Source organism: Hylobates moloch, unplaced genomic scaffold, assembly GCF_009828535.3.
Source record: "Hylobates moloch isolate HMO894 unplaced genomic scaffold, HMol_V3 SCAFFOLD_1, whole genome shotgun sequence".
NCBI lineage: Eukaryota > Metazoa > Chordata > Mammalia > Primates > Hylobatidae > Hylobates > Hylobates moloch.
The window spans coordinates 93,459,332-93,472,381 of NW_026652276.1; the positions used below are offsets into that span (position 1 = coordinate 93,459,332).

General features: G+C 45.0%; 1 protein-coding gene across 2 annotated transcripts in view; it reads right to left on the reverse strand.

Moving 5' to 3' along the window:
* Positions 1 to 13,050, reverse strand: part of GNA12 (G protein subunit alpha 12) — a 100,207-nt gene that overhangs the window by 48,004 nt on the left and 39,153 nt on the right. The window lies entirely within an intron of this gene.

Genomic DNA, 13,050 nt, shown 5'->3' on the forward strand with positions numbered 1-13,050 from the left:
GTCTTCTAGAAGCAACCACTGTCTTGATGCTGGTATCCTTTCCAGTAGTTTTATCTCCTGTGTACGCACTCTTCAACAATGTGGTTGAATTCTCAATGTAATCACACTATATATGTGCTTGTGTATGAATGTAAACACACTATATGTATTCTTTTGTGTCTGATGTCTTTGGGCCAACATCAAAATGTTTCTGAGATTCATCACATTGCTGAGAGCTGTCCTCTGCTCATTTTTCCTGCAGCATTCAGAAATAAAAAAAAACCCAATTTACTCACCCATTTTACTGTTGAGGAACATTTGGATTTTTCCAATTATATATAATGCTATGAACATTTACATACATGGCTTTTCATACCTAGGATTGGGATTACTGAGCCACTGGAAACACATATCTTTAGTAAATCATACCCATCTGTTTTCCCAACTAGAGAAACCAATTTGTGTTCCCACCGGCACTGCAGTGTATGAGAGTTCCTGTCATTCCACATCCTTGCCGATTCTTGGAATTGTCACGTTTTAATTTTTGCAAATCTGTGAGTATATCATAATATCATCTCCTCTTCTCAGAAGTGCCTATTGAAAGCTGTAACTCATACTGAATTGCCTATTTCTGGATACTCACACCTTTGTAGGTTACAGACAGCAAATGACTTCACTGTCACAGCTGGTGCTATCGTTGGATATACAGAAGTTCTTAATTTGATGGGAGTCAAATTATTAATCTTTTCCTCTTGGATTTGTACTTTTAGTTCCTTAAGAAATTCTCTCCTACATCAAGATCATGAAGATTCTCCATATATATGTATATATATATACACATACACACACACATGCACACGTTAGATACATGGTTTTGCCTTTCAAATTTGGTCTCTAATTCATTTCAATGTGTGTGTGTGTGTGTGTGTGTGTGTGTGTGTAGGGTCCAATTTCATTGTTCTTTATGTGGTTTGACCACTCTACTTATCTAATTCTGCACCAATACCTCCACTGTATTGAAGTTTTTAAAAAGATAAATCTTAATATCTGATAATTAGAGAAAGGGCTAGCAAACTTTTCCAGTAAAGGGCCAAACGGTAAATATTTCAGGCTTTGTGGGTCTAAAGACATGTAGCTGTCTTTACTACATATTCTTTTTTCTCAAGCCTTGAAAAATGTAAAAAACATTCTTATTTCATGGGTGGGCATACAAAAATAAGCTACATGAAATTTAGCTTGCAGGCCGAAGTTTGCTAATCTCTGTGATAGAGCAAGTCCATGTTATTCTTCATCAATAACAACTACAACTTGACATCATTACTCCTCAAGGGAACGCAAATCAAAACCACAATGAGGGAAAAGAAAACAAAGCTTGAAGACTCACAGTTCCCACTTTGAAAACTTACTACAAAGCTACAGTAATCAAAGTGGTGTGTTCCTGGCATAAGCATAGATGTATAGATTGAGAGAATAGAATTTGGAGTCTAGAAATAAACCCAAATATCTATGGCCAATTGATTTTCCACAAGAATGCCATTAAATGGGGAAAGAAGAGACATTTAACAAATTGTGCTAGAACAACTGACTGTCCACATGTAGAAGAACGGATTTGGACCCCTACCTCAAACCATATACAAAAATTAACTCAAAATGTACCAATAACCTAAATAGAAAATAACTTACACATAAAAAGAAAATGTAGGTGTAAATTTTGACAACCTTGGATTTGGCAATGCATTCTTAGCTTTGACACCAAAAGTTAAAACAAAAGAGAAAAGAGATGTTAGTCTTCATATTATTTCTTACATGTTTCAAACCTTCCATCAGAAATCACTTTCTTCCTGTTTGAAGTATAGTTCCTATGATTCTTGTTGGGAGGATTTGCTACCCATCAACTCTCTGTTTGGAAATGTCTCTGTTCTGCCTTCTATTTTCAAAACTCAATTAGATTGAGAGTTAAGCTCTCTTGTAGACACCGCCTTGAGATGTCATTCCACTCTTTCTGGCGCCTGCTGTAGCTTTTGGGAAGAAAGCTGTCAAACTGTCACTCCTTGAAAGTTCATGTCTACCTTTTTCTGTAGGTACTTTTAAGATTTTCCTCTTTGTGTTTGGTTTCCTGCAGTTTTATTATATCTATAGTGTTTTGTTTTTTTTTAATCTTGCTTGGGATTCACTGGGTTTCTTGACTGTGTTTGATATGATTTACCAGCCACCATCACTTCAAACATGGTGCTGCCCCGACTTTTCTTCCTGTGACTGTGTTAAATGTGCATTACACCTTCTGACCCCATCCTCCTTCCTCCTAACCTTTTATATTCTCCCTTTTTGTCTCTCAGCTCTACATTCTTGATGCTTTCTTCCATTATTTCTTTTAGTTTACTAATACTTTGTTGCCTAACATAGCCATTGAGTTTTTTAGTTTTAAATGTTCAATTCTAGAATTTCTAGTTTGTTCTTTTAAACATATGCCATGTCACTTTAAATAGTGGCCAGTTTTCTAACTTTTATCTTTAAACACGTTAGGGCAGCTGTTTAAAGACCGGTGTCTGAGTCCAATATCTGAAGCATGTGGGTCTGACCCCACTGTCTGCTGCAGCTTCTGGTTCCAGGCACTGTGTTGTGTTCCTGGGAGTCTGGCTGTCTTTGTGATGCCCCTGCTCCTAAGAAACCACCTGTGGGGAATCTCCATGGTTTAGGGTTAAAGTGTCTTTCCGGAGAAAGTTGGCTTCTACCAGGCACTTGGGTACGTTATCTGTTTGGTGTCACTTTAAACTAGATCCATCGCACAGGGGTTGCCTGGACTGCCATGGTGCTGGGTATGTGGGTGACAGGTCCCCCGGGGAGCTGGCCCATGGGTGGGATTTAGTTTGTCTCCTCCCTCTCCTGCCCTGCCTCTCTGCTGTCCCCTCTTTGTGCGTATCCTTTCCATTCATCCTCACCCTCTGAGGTCCCCATTCATTACAGGGCAGTCTCCTATCAGATCCCCCAACTTCATTTCCACCTCCACTTTGGGACCCTGAAAAGATCTGTCAGAAACTGAAGCTCAGGCTCTGCTTCTCCCAGCAGGCTTTTGTAGGGTTTCGCCTGGTGGTGCTTTACAATCCTGTCAGTGCTTAGAGGCTTTAACATATTTATTTATTTATTATTATTATTTTTTGAGATGAAGTATTGCTCTGTCCCCCAGGCTAGAGTGCAGTGGGGCAATCTCAGCTCATTGCAACCTCCGCCTCCTGGATTCAAGTGATTCTCTTGCCTCAGCCTCCCGAGTAGGTGGGATTACAGGTACCCACCACCATGCCCGGCTTATTTTTGTACGTTTAGTAGAGACAGGGTTTCACCACGGTGGCCAGGCTGGTCTCGAACTCCTAACTTCAAGTGATCCACCTTCCTCAGCCTCCCAAAGTGCCAGGATTACAGGCGTAAGCCACCATGCCTGGCCTAATAAATTTATTTTTAGCATTTTATCTAGCATTTTAAATTATTTTCAGCAGGTCTTTAGATAACTAGTCCACTATAACTAGAAGCTGGAAATCATTTTATTTTTATCTCATTTTATTTAATTTAAAATTTAACATTTACTTTTTTATTTTGAGACAGGGTCTTGCTTTGTCACTGAGGCTGAGGTGCAGTGGTGTGATCATGGCTCACTGCAGCCTCAACCTCCCAGGCTCATGGGATCCTCCCACCTCGGCTTCCCGAGTAGCTGGAACTATAGGCACATGCCACCACACCTGGATAATCTTTTTGTATTTTTGGGAGAGAAGGGGTTTTGCCCCGTTGCCCAGGCTGGTTTTGAACTCTGGACTCAAGCAATATGCCCACCTCACCTACCAAAGGGCTGGGATTACAAGTATCAGCCACCATGCCCAGCCAAGCTGGAAATCTTACAATTACTATATTAGGATGAATTCCTGGGACGATGAATTACTGCCAAAGGACAGAATAACACTTTATGTTTTGACACAAACTGTGGAACATCCTCACTGTATACTCCTACTTTTTATGTATGATAGTACCTACTTCCTGAGACCCAATCAGCCCAAAGCATTATTCTTTAAAATCACTCCCAACCTAGCTGACAAAGCTATTTCAGCATGACTTTAATTTGTGTTGCCACAATGAGTGGCATGGATGATGACCCTCTTCCTTCTTTCCTCTGCTTTCTCCCAGGGATGCATCCCTTGTGAACTGATTCGCAAGCGCTCTCTCACTCCTTTAGCATACAGAAAACACCTTTGTTATAGGTTGCAATTTTCCCGAATTTGTCATTTGACTCTTTATTTATGTTGACTTTTGCCATACAAATGTTAAAAACGTTTATGTAATCAAATCCATCATTATTTTCCTTTAGGGTTTCTGGTCTTGCTGCCACATGAAGTATTTCATTATTAACTCTATTACATCACACATTTTTACCCCGGGCCACTATGTACTGGCTTAAGGATCTATGTTAAAATACTTAACACTTCATTTTTTCCCCCTAGAGGAGTAGATTGTTAGAGGTTTATAAGTATATAATACTCTTCATAATTAATGAAATGAAGGGGAAAGGCCAACATCACAGGCAGAAACACATTAAGTTTCTCACCAGTGCAGGATCCAAGAATAGCAAATACCTCAGCTTCCTGCTTCTGTATCCTCAGGCAAGAGCCACCCCCAAGGAAAAGCAAGTGTCCCACCCGCTCCAGAGCTGGGATCAGCACCCAAATAAGCACGAGACTACCCAGGCTACTCTAAATTCTTCTCACGCCTGTCTGGGTCATTCATTAGCTTTGTCACGTCAGGCAAATTCAAGTCTCAGACCTCAAATGGTGTCAATATCAAATAGGATTTGGTAGGGGAATTTCTCAGGTCCTTCTGACTGTAACAGTTAAGAAAGCTCTGAATCACACTATGGAAGTTATTTCGTGTGAAAGGTTAAAAACTGTCACACATATACACAGTACCAAACCAAAACTATGAAAGTAGATTCTGATGGTTTAATATCTGAAATAACTCTATTTTCTCTAGAAAGTATTCACTTATTTCTGACATTGTGACTTATCCTAGGAGCTAAAAAATGATGCAGTCTTCATGTATAAGTGTGTGTATTGTACCTGTGCATATATGCACACATTTTTCAGATAAACAAGCTGTGTTACCTCCATACCAGGGAATACTACTCAGAAATAAAAAGGTACAATGGCTCATGCCTGTAATCCCAGCACTTTGGGAGACTGAGGTGGGTGGATCACCCGAGTTCAGGAGTTCAAGACCAGCCTGGCCAACATGGCGAAACCCCGTCTCTACTAAAAATACAAAAAATAAAAAATAAATAAAAAAAATTAGCCAGGTGTGGTGGAAGGACGCCTGTAACCCCAGCTACTCGGGAGGCTGAGGCAGGAGAATCACTTGAACCCAGGAGGTGAAGGCTGCAGTGAGCTGAGATCGCACCACTGCACTCCAGCCTGGGTGACAGAGAGAGATTCCGTTTAAAAAGAAGGTACACTGGAAAGGGGCAGCATGAGGGAGGCTGTGGTGGGAAATGGTTCTGTATTTCGACTGTGATGTTACACATGTAATAAAGTGACACAGAACTACATGCACACGCTCACCAATGCCTGTCTCCTGGTTTTCATCCCATGCTATAATCCTGTAAGATGTCACCATTGGGGGGGACCAGGTGACACACACAAGGACTATCTGTGTAACTTCCTGTGAATCTGTAATTAGTTCAAAATGAAAAATTGAAAAAAAGAAAGGGAGTTGGAAAAAACGGGCGCCTGGCGATAGAATGGTATGAATCAAAAGAAAAATAAAGCAGCAAAGAATGTCAATAGCCAACTAAGAAGAGAATAAATGTAAATGGCCAATAAACATATGAAAAGAACCAATGATTATGAAAAGTTCGACTTACCAAGCTGGCAAAACTTACAGAAAACTAAACATATAAACATATTATATCTCTGTCTATCTATGGAAGACTAAGCATACAGAAGTCTAAAGCCATATAGCTGAGGTATGGGGAAAATCCTCTCATGCACCTAGTAGGGGCTGGTGCGATTTGCTGAGTTTAGTTTTCGCTAATTAAACACTAATTGAATGCTTGAGAAGTCAGCTAGTCCCTGACCAGCACAGACTGGGACTGATGCTGTCCCTGGGGCAGGTGTCTCTGAGCTGCTATAACCTCTCCCTGCCCCATTCAAGATGGCGACTCTGGGCATCCCCAACCCAGCATGCCCATCTCGAGACCTGAAGGAATGAGGGGTGATGGCCTTCATGGGGAGACTGGGGACTCTGGGTCTGAAACATGTCTCCTGGCAGAGAGCAAAGCCCCCAGCAAGGAAGACACCAGATGCCACTGTGAGTGACCATGAACACGGGATTCAGCTCTGTGTGCTCTGCCCTCCAGGGGCAGGGTCCAAACACACAGAGGCAGCCTGGGCGTACTCACAAAGACAAGTGATGGGCTCCCCAGTAAGCACCCCAAATCCACAGAACACAACAACCCTGGGGCTCGCTCTTCCTCAGGGCGGACACACCAGCAAATCCTGAAGCTGCGCAAGCAATAGGCGAGGTGGCTTGTGAATCCCTCCCAGTTCTAGGGTGTCTGGAAACTGACCGCAGCTCACCGCCTCCGTCACCATCACCTACATTACTTCAAGAGCCTCCATGGGACCTTCACTTTTATTATCAACATGGCTGCCAACGCAATCCTATTTAAGTGTAAGTCAAACCACAGCACGCCTCTGGCCAATTCCTAAGTCCTTCTGGCAGCCCTCAAGGGCCCCTCCACAGGCACCACGAACTGTCATCTGTCACCCACCGCTCTGGCCCACCTCCCCTCAGCCTCCCTGCTGCACTCTGGAGCACGAAGCCTGCTCCCGCCTAGGGGCCTCTGTGCTTGCCATTCTTCCAGCTAGAACACTCTTCTCCCTTCCCCCAGGCACCCACCGTCTTCTGAGCTTTCCGGGAAATGCCACTCTGGGAAGCTACGTTGGTGAGAGCTAAAGCCAAGACACTGAGGCTTAAACAAGACAGGCTGAAGGCCGCTTCTGTTGTGGGTCCACGCTGACCACTCAGATTCTTGACACTGGCCAGGCATCAGGAAGGGGGAGAGGCTGGGGGTAAGTGTCATTTCGCCCCTAGAGCAAGGCCTAGCACTCAGTCCCATGGCTATGCTAAACCACAAGAAGGTAGAAAATGTAGTCCAGATTTGTGGTCATCTTCTCAACTCTGTTACCATGGCAGAGGGAAAACAAATGCCAGGGCCGGGCACCATGGCTCACGCCTGGAATCCCAGCGCTTTGGAGGCCGAGGCGGGAGGATCACCTGAGGTCAAGAGTTCGAGACCAGCATGGCCAATGTAGTGAAACCCTATCTCTACTAATACAAAAAATTAGCCGGGCATGGTGGCAGGTGCCTGTAATCCCAGCTGCTTGGGGGAGGCTGAGGGAGAATCGCTTGAACCCAGGAGGCAGAGGTTGCAGTGAGCTGAGATTGTGCCACTGCACTCCAGCCTGGGCAACAGGGCGAGACTGTCTCCAAAAAAAAAAAAAAAAACAAATGCCAGCAAAACCAGAGAGCCAAGAATATGTGGAAGCTGCTCCCATGGCCACCCCACAGATCCATCCAGGCTCCCCCAGGCCGCTCCACAGCTCCTCCCCAGGATAATTTGCTGGCTGTGAGTCCACACCGCACAGCCTGCCTTGTCGCTGTGGCCAGGTAACTGTGTTCCCATTCAGGAGACTTCTGAGGATGTGTTGGATGGCACTTCTAGGAAGTCACTCTAAAAGAAGAGGGGAGCTCTCCCTCCCCACCCTCCTCAGTCTGGCTGGAACGCAGCTGAGGACAGGAGCGTACACCCGGACACCGGGAGAGCTCTGGACCCAGCAAGAAAAGACACAACTTATATTCACAACTTAGTTACTACATTTAATTGACCGGCCACAATTTCAAAAGTAAGTCATGAAAAACAATAAGTAGTTCCACTTATTCAGGCAATTCTGTACGTAAAGATGCTACTGGCCTGCTCACAGGCCATGTTTGGAGGAAAATTAGATAGTGAGGATATTAACTAGGTAGGAAGCAAAGAGCTGTGCAGCCAGGAAAGCAGCAGATGGGGTGATGAACAGTAGGACATGAGAGTAAGGACCAAGACCACCTCTGCCCTGCTATGACCACACTGCCTCTCTATGGAGCCCAGGAGAGCTCAGCCGGCCTTGCCCCATCTTACCTCCCCCCCCACCTTTTTTTTTTTGACAGGGTCTTGTTGCACACACACGTTGCACGGGCTGGAATGCAGTGGAGTGATCTCTGCTCACTGCAACCTCCACCCCTGGGCTCAAGCGATTCTCCTGCCTCAGCCTCCAGAGTGGCTGGGATTACAGGCGCCCCACCACCATGCATGGCTAATTTTTGTATTTTTAGTAGAGGCAGGGTTTTGCCATGTTGGCCAGGGTGGTCTTGAACCAACCTCAAGTGATCCACCTGCCTTGGCCTCCCAAAGTGCTCCGATTACAGGCGTGAGCCACCGTGCCCGGAACCCTTCAGGCATCTTTTACATGAGTCACAGGGATTTCTGGAAAAACAACAACTCAGATCTGTGATTTACTGCTCTGACACCTCAGTGGTGCCTCACTCCCCATAGGTGAGTTCAAACTGCTTGGTATATGTGGCCACAGAGAACGCTGTGACCTCTGAGACCCGCCTGCACCCACCTTACAGCACACAGACCGGGTGGCAACATCCCACCCACTGCTCCAGTTAGGCAGCCCCTACTTCTCCAGTGGTGAGGACAGGGATGCAGAGTTCATCCATGCCTAAACCGACCACGCACAGCATCTCCCTGGCCACGTGCCAGGTCCCTTCCTTGCTCCTGGTGGTGATGTGTGTGCGTGAGGCCTCATTCTGCTGCCATCATTTTGCAGCCACAGAGGCAGCCAGGCCAAAAAGGAATCAGCACAGAGAAGCCCAGGAAAGGGCAGAGAAATAGCTCGCACTGCACATAAAGCTCCCGCCCGTGTCAGTTTTTGGCTCACAAAGCACCTTTGGTTAAACTAGTTTGTGCTGGGATTTCTGTGCTTGCATCCACATGCATGCATACTCTTCTTGCCTAAAGCCTGCTCGACCCTGCAGGGCAGCCCCCTGGCTGAGCAAGCTTCCGCCCTGCCGGCTGCTTTCCCAGTCCCTGCCTCTGTCTGCTCCCTCTGCCACCTCACTCCTCACTGTCTCCTGGGTCATCCTACTTGCCTTTAGAAAAGTCTCCTCCAAAGCACCTCTGACCTCCTCCTGCCGGATAGAATTGTCTACTTTTTTCCTTTATGCTTAACACAGCCTGATTATTTTTCAATTATATGTTTTTTGAGACAGGGTCTCGCTTTGTTGCCCAGGCTGTAATCAGTGCAGTGGCGTGATCTCAGCTCACTATAGCCTTGAACTCCTGGACTCAAGCGAACCTCCTACCTCAGCCACCGAATAGCTGGAACTACAGGTGTGCAACACCTTGTCTAGCCTCAATTATATTTCTTACCACATTTATAATAATTATTTGCTTGCATGTCTGTCTGTCCTACCGGCTATGTGAGGAAATGAGACCTGACTTCAGCACAGGGCCTGGCACACAGAAAGGACTCAGTGAAAGAATACCCTCCATGGCACACAAGGACTATGACATACAAATCTAGGTCACACTGAGGTCAGGAGCCACACACCAAAGACACTGATATATCTATGTCGTATCATTCTAATTATCTAGATCCTAAAATGCAAAGGTACACCAAGGCTGGGCCTGGTGGCATGCACCTGTAATCCCAGCACTTTGGGAGCCCAAGGCAGGAGGATTGCTAGAGCCCAGGAGTTTGAGACTAGCCTGGGCAACATAGTAAGACCTCAATGCTATGAAAAAGAAAAAGTAAAAATTAGCCAGGTGTGGTGGCACATGCCTGTGATCCCAACTACTCAGGAGGCTGAGGTGGGTGGTTTGCCTGAGCCCAGGAGTTCCAGGCTGCAGTGAGCTATGACCACACTAGTGTACTCTAGCCTGGAAGACAGAGCAAGACTGTCTCTTTAAAAAAAAAAAAAAAAAAAGGTAAAGAAATAAATGGTATACTCAAAAGCAGATAATTCATGGCAGTATCATCCACATACTATATTATAGGCACATTAGTTAATGAGCAAGCTATATTTTAAAAATGCTAAATTTTATTTTATTAAAAAAGAGGACAGACAAGAAGATAATATTTATATTAGTTATACCGATGACCAAAGCCTTTCTGCTGAGCATCCTGCTATGTCTTACTTAACTGTGTTTTGGAAGATAAGGTCTAACATGGCGAGATCATCTTCCTTTTAACTGAGCCACAGAAGTGATGCTCATGGGGTATCTGCTGTCTGTGACCAGCAGTGGACAGCAATGGCCATGCATGGCAAAGGGCCAGTGGGGAAGGCGGCCAGGCTGCCTCCTCTATGGAAAGGGAAGATTTCCAACCCCCATTCCGGCCCACCCTGCTCCTCTCAGAGGAGAAAGGGCCGTCACAAGGTAATCACCAGACACAGCCTTTTTTCCTCCTCTTTTTGTTTCTATCTCTGACTGGAATGGCAGGAAAAAGCAAGACGGCAGAGGGAACAGGGAGGCGCCTAGTACCTGGCTGACAGCAATTCTCAAAGCAGCTGCAGCTCTTCACAGCAGACTGTCAAATGCTGTCAGCTGGGGAAGAAAGAAAAGCAAAAAACAAGGTGATGAAGCATCACCCTAGAAAAGCTTTGACACTCAGGAAAAGACTGGAAGAGAACAAGGGTCTACTGCAGGGGTGGAGGAGGGGAGCCCTGGGTCTACTGCAGGGATTGGGGAGGGGAGCCCTGAGTCTACTGCAGGGGTGGGGAAGGGAGCCCTGGTAATGGTGAATTCAGATGGGTATGTTCTTTCAGTTTTGCTGTAATTGTGTATTTTGATAACAATGACTATTAGGGTCCTACTATCTAGCTATTTTAGTAAAATGCTCCATTTTTTTTGAAGAATAAAAAGAAGTACAAATCTATAAAGTATAGGAATAACAGTCATGCACCCACCACCCAATAAACAAGAATTTCACATCATTATCTCTGCATTTGGTTATTACAGACTTTACAAATGTATTACTGACTACAACAGTATATTTTCTGTATCTTCACGAAGTCTCGTGGTCTGAAGCATAAGATCAAACCAAAGGGATGACTGACCCACCTGTGGCCACCTTACCCTAATCACTCGCCAAGCACACGTCTAGATTAAAAGCTCACTCGCTGGGGACAGGCTCATGTTTGGTCTTCTTCACTGCTATATCCCCAGCATGTAGCACTGTGTCTCACACAGTAGGTGATCCATGAATGCAGAATGAATGAATGAATGAGTGAAGAAAGGGAGAAACAAGCAGACTGGGCTTTCAGGCCCAAATTTCTCACAGTGATTACCAAGATGATGTGGCCTCAGGCACACCATAACTGGTATGGGCTTACTTCCATGTCGTGACAATACAAGGGCTTGACTTCCTAAATTGGGAGGTCCCTTCCAGCACTGACACCCTGCACCGACGGAACAGGGCAAAGACAGAAGCCTGTCAAAGCTGCTGCACCATGCCGAATCCTAGACAGCCTCACTCAATATGATCAGCCCCGGATGCTTCTGTTTCCTTCTTTGGAAAATCCTCAATTTCCATCCAAGTTCTAAATGAATGAGAAACTTCTTTCCCAGACTGTGTGAGTTTATGGGGAAAAGGTGTAAACCTCAATTTCACGCTGAGATATTGACAAGTATTTCCCAATTGTTTCTTCCACCCCTGCTCTTTAGGAGATTAAAATTTCCTTTCTACTGCAACCATATCTTCCACTTTCTTTTGATTCTTTTACCTTAACTGTTAAAGTTAACTTGAGAAGGAATGTGCAGATGGAAAGGGGCTAGTAAAAATGTCATCCTTAAGATGCCCTGGAGGACAGTAACATTTACAGGCAAAAGCCTGAGGAGAAACAGGCTATTTGCAGGGTCTCAATGTATCTCCCTAAGATATGTGTTAACAACACAGAGAAAATACTGACTTCCCACTGGAGAAAGGTGGCCAACAGTGCCTCAACCAAGTGACCCAGGCTTGCAGCACCAGCCACTGGACAATATCACACACTTCCTGATCAGATGATCTGAGCAGGGCTCAATGGAACGCCTGCGGTTTCTGTGCCAAAAAAAATGCATTCCCTCATCCTAATGACGAGAAAATACCAGACAAATCCAAACAGGAATATTCTACACAATACCTGGCCAGTGCTCTGGACATGTCAAGGTCATGAAAGACAAGGAAAGATCAAGGAGCTATCATGGACTGCAGGAGACCAAGGGGACACAATGACTAAACACAATGGGGGATTCCAGGCCAGGACCCAGCAGACAGGAGCGCGAGAGGAAGCAGCGGACAGGAGCGCGAGAGGAAAGATTGGTCACATTCAGACAAGGTCTACAGTTAATTGATGCTTTCATACCGATGTCAACTTCTTAGTTTTAATAGTTGTATTGTGGTTAAGATGTTAACATTGGGGGACTTGGGGGAAGAATATAAGGAAATTGAACTGAGGGGACTATTAGCAGGCTATACAGCACCTCTCAGATGAATGAGAAAAATAAAAATTACTCTGCAGGAAAAAGATGGGTAAAAGATATAAATAGGGTGGGGCGTGGTGGCTCATGCCTGAAATCCCAGCACTTTGGGAGGCTGAGATGGGTGGATCACCTGAGGCCAGGAGTTCGAGACCAGCCTGGCCAACATGGTAAAACTCCATCTCTACTAAAATATAAAAATTAGCTGGTGTGGTGGCGGGTGCCTACAGTCCTTGCTACTCGGGAGGCTGAGGTGGGAGAATCACTTGAATCCGGAGGTGGAGGTTGCAGTGAGCTGAGATGGCACCACTGCACTCCAGTCTGGGCGACAGAGCAAGACTCCACCTCAAAAAAAAAAAAAGGAAAAAAAAAAGACATTTCCAATAGCAAAATATGAAAAACAATTCAAAAGTACCTCAATGAAAGAAGGAATGGATCCTACTATCTTTCCACAATGGAGCATCAGACAG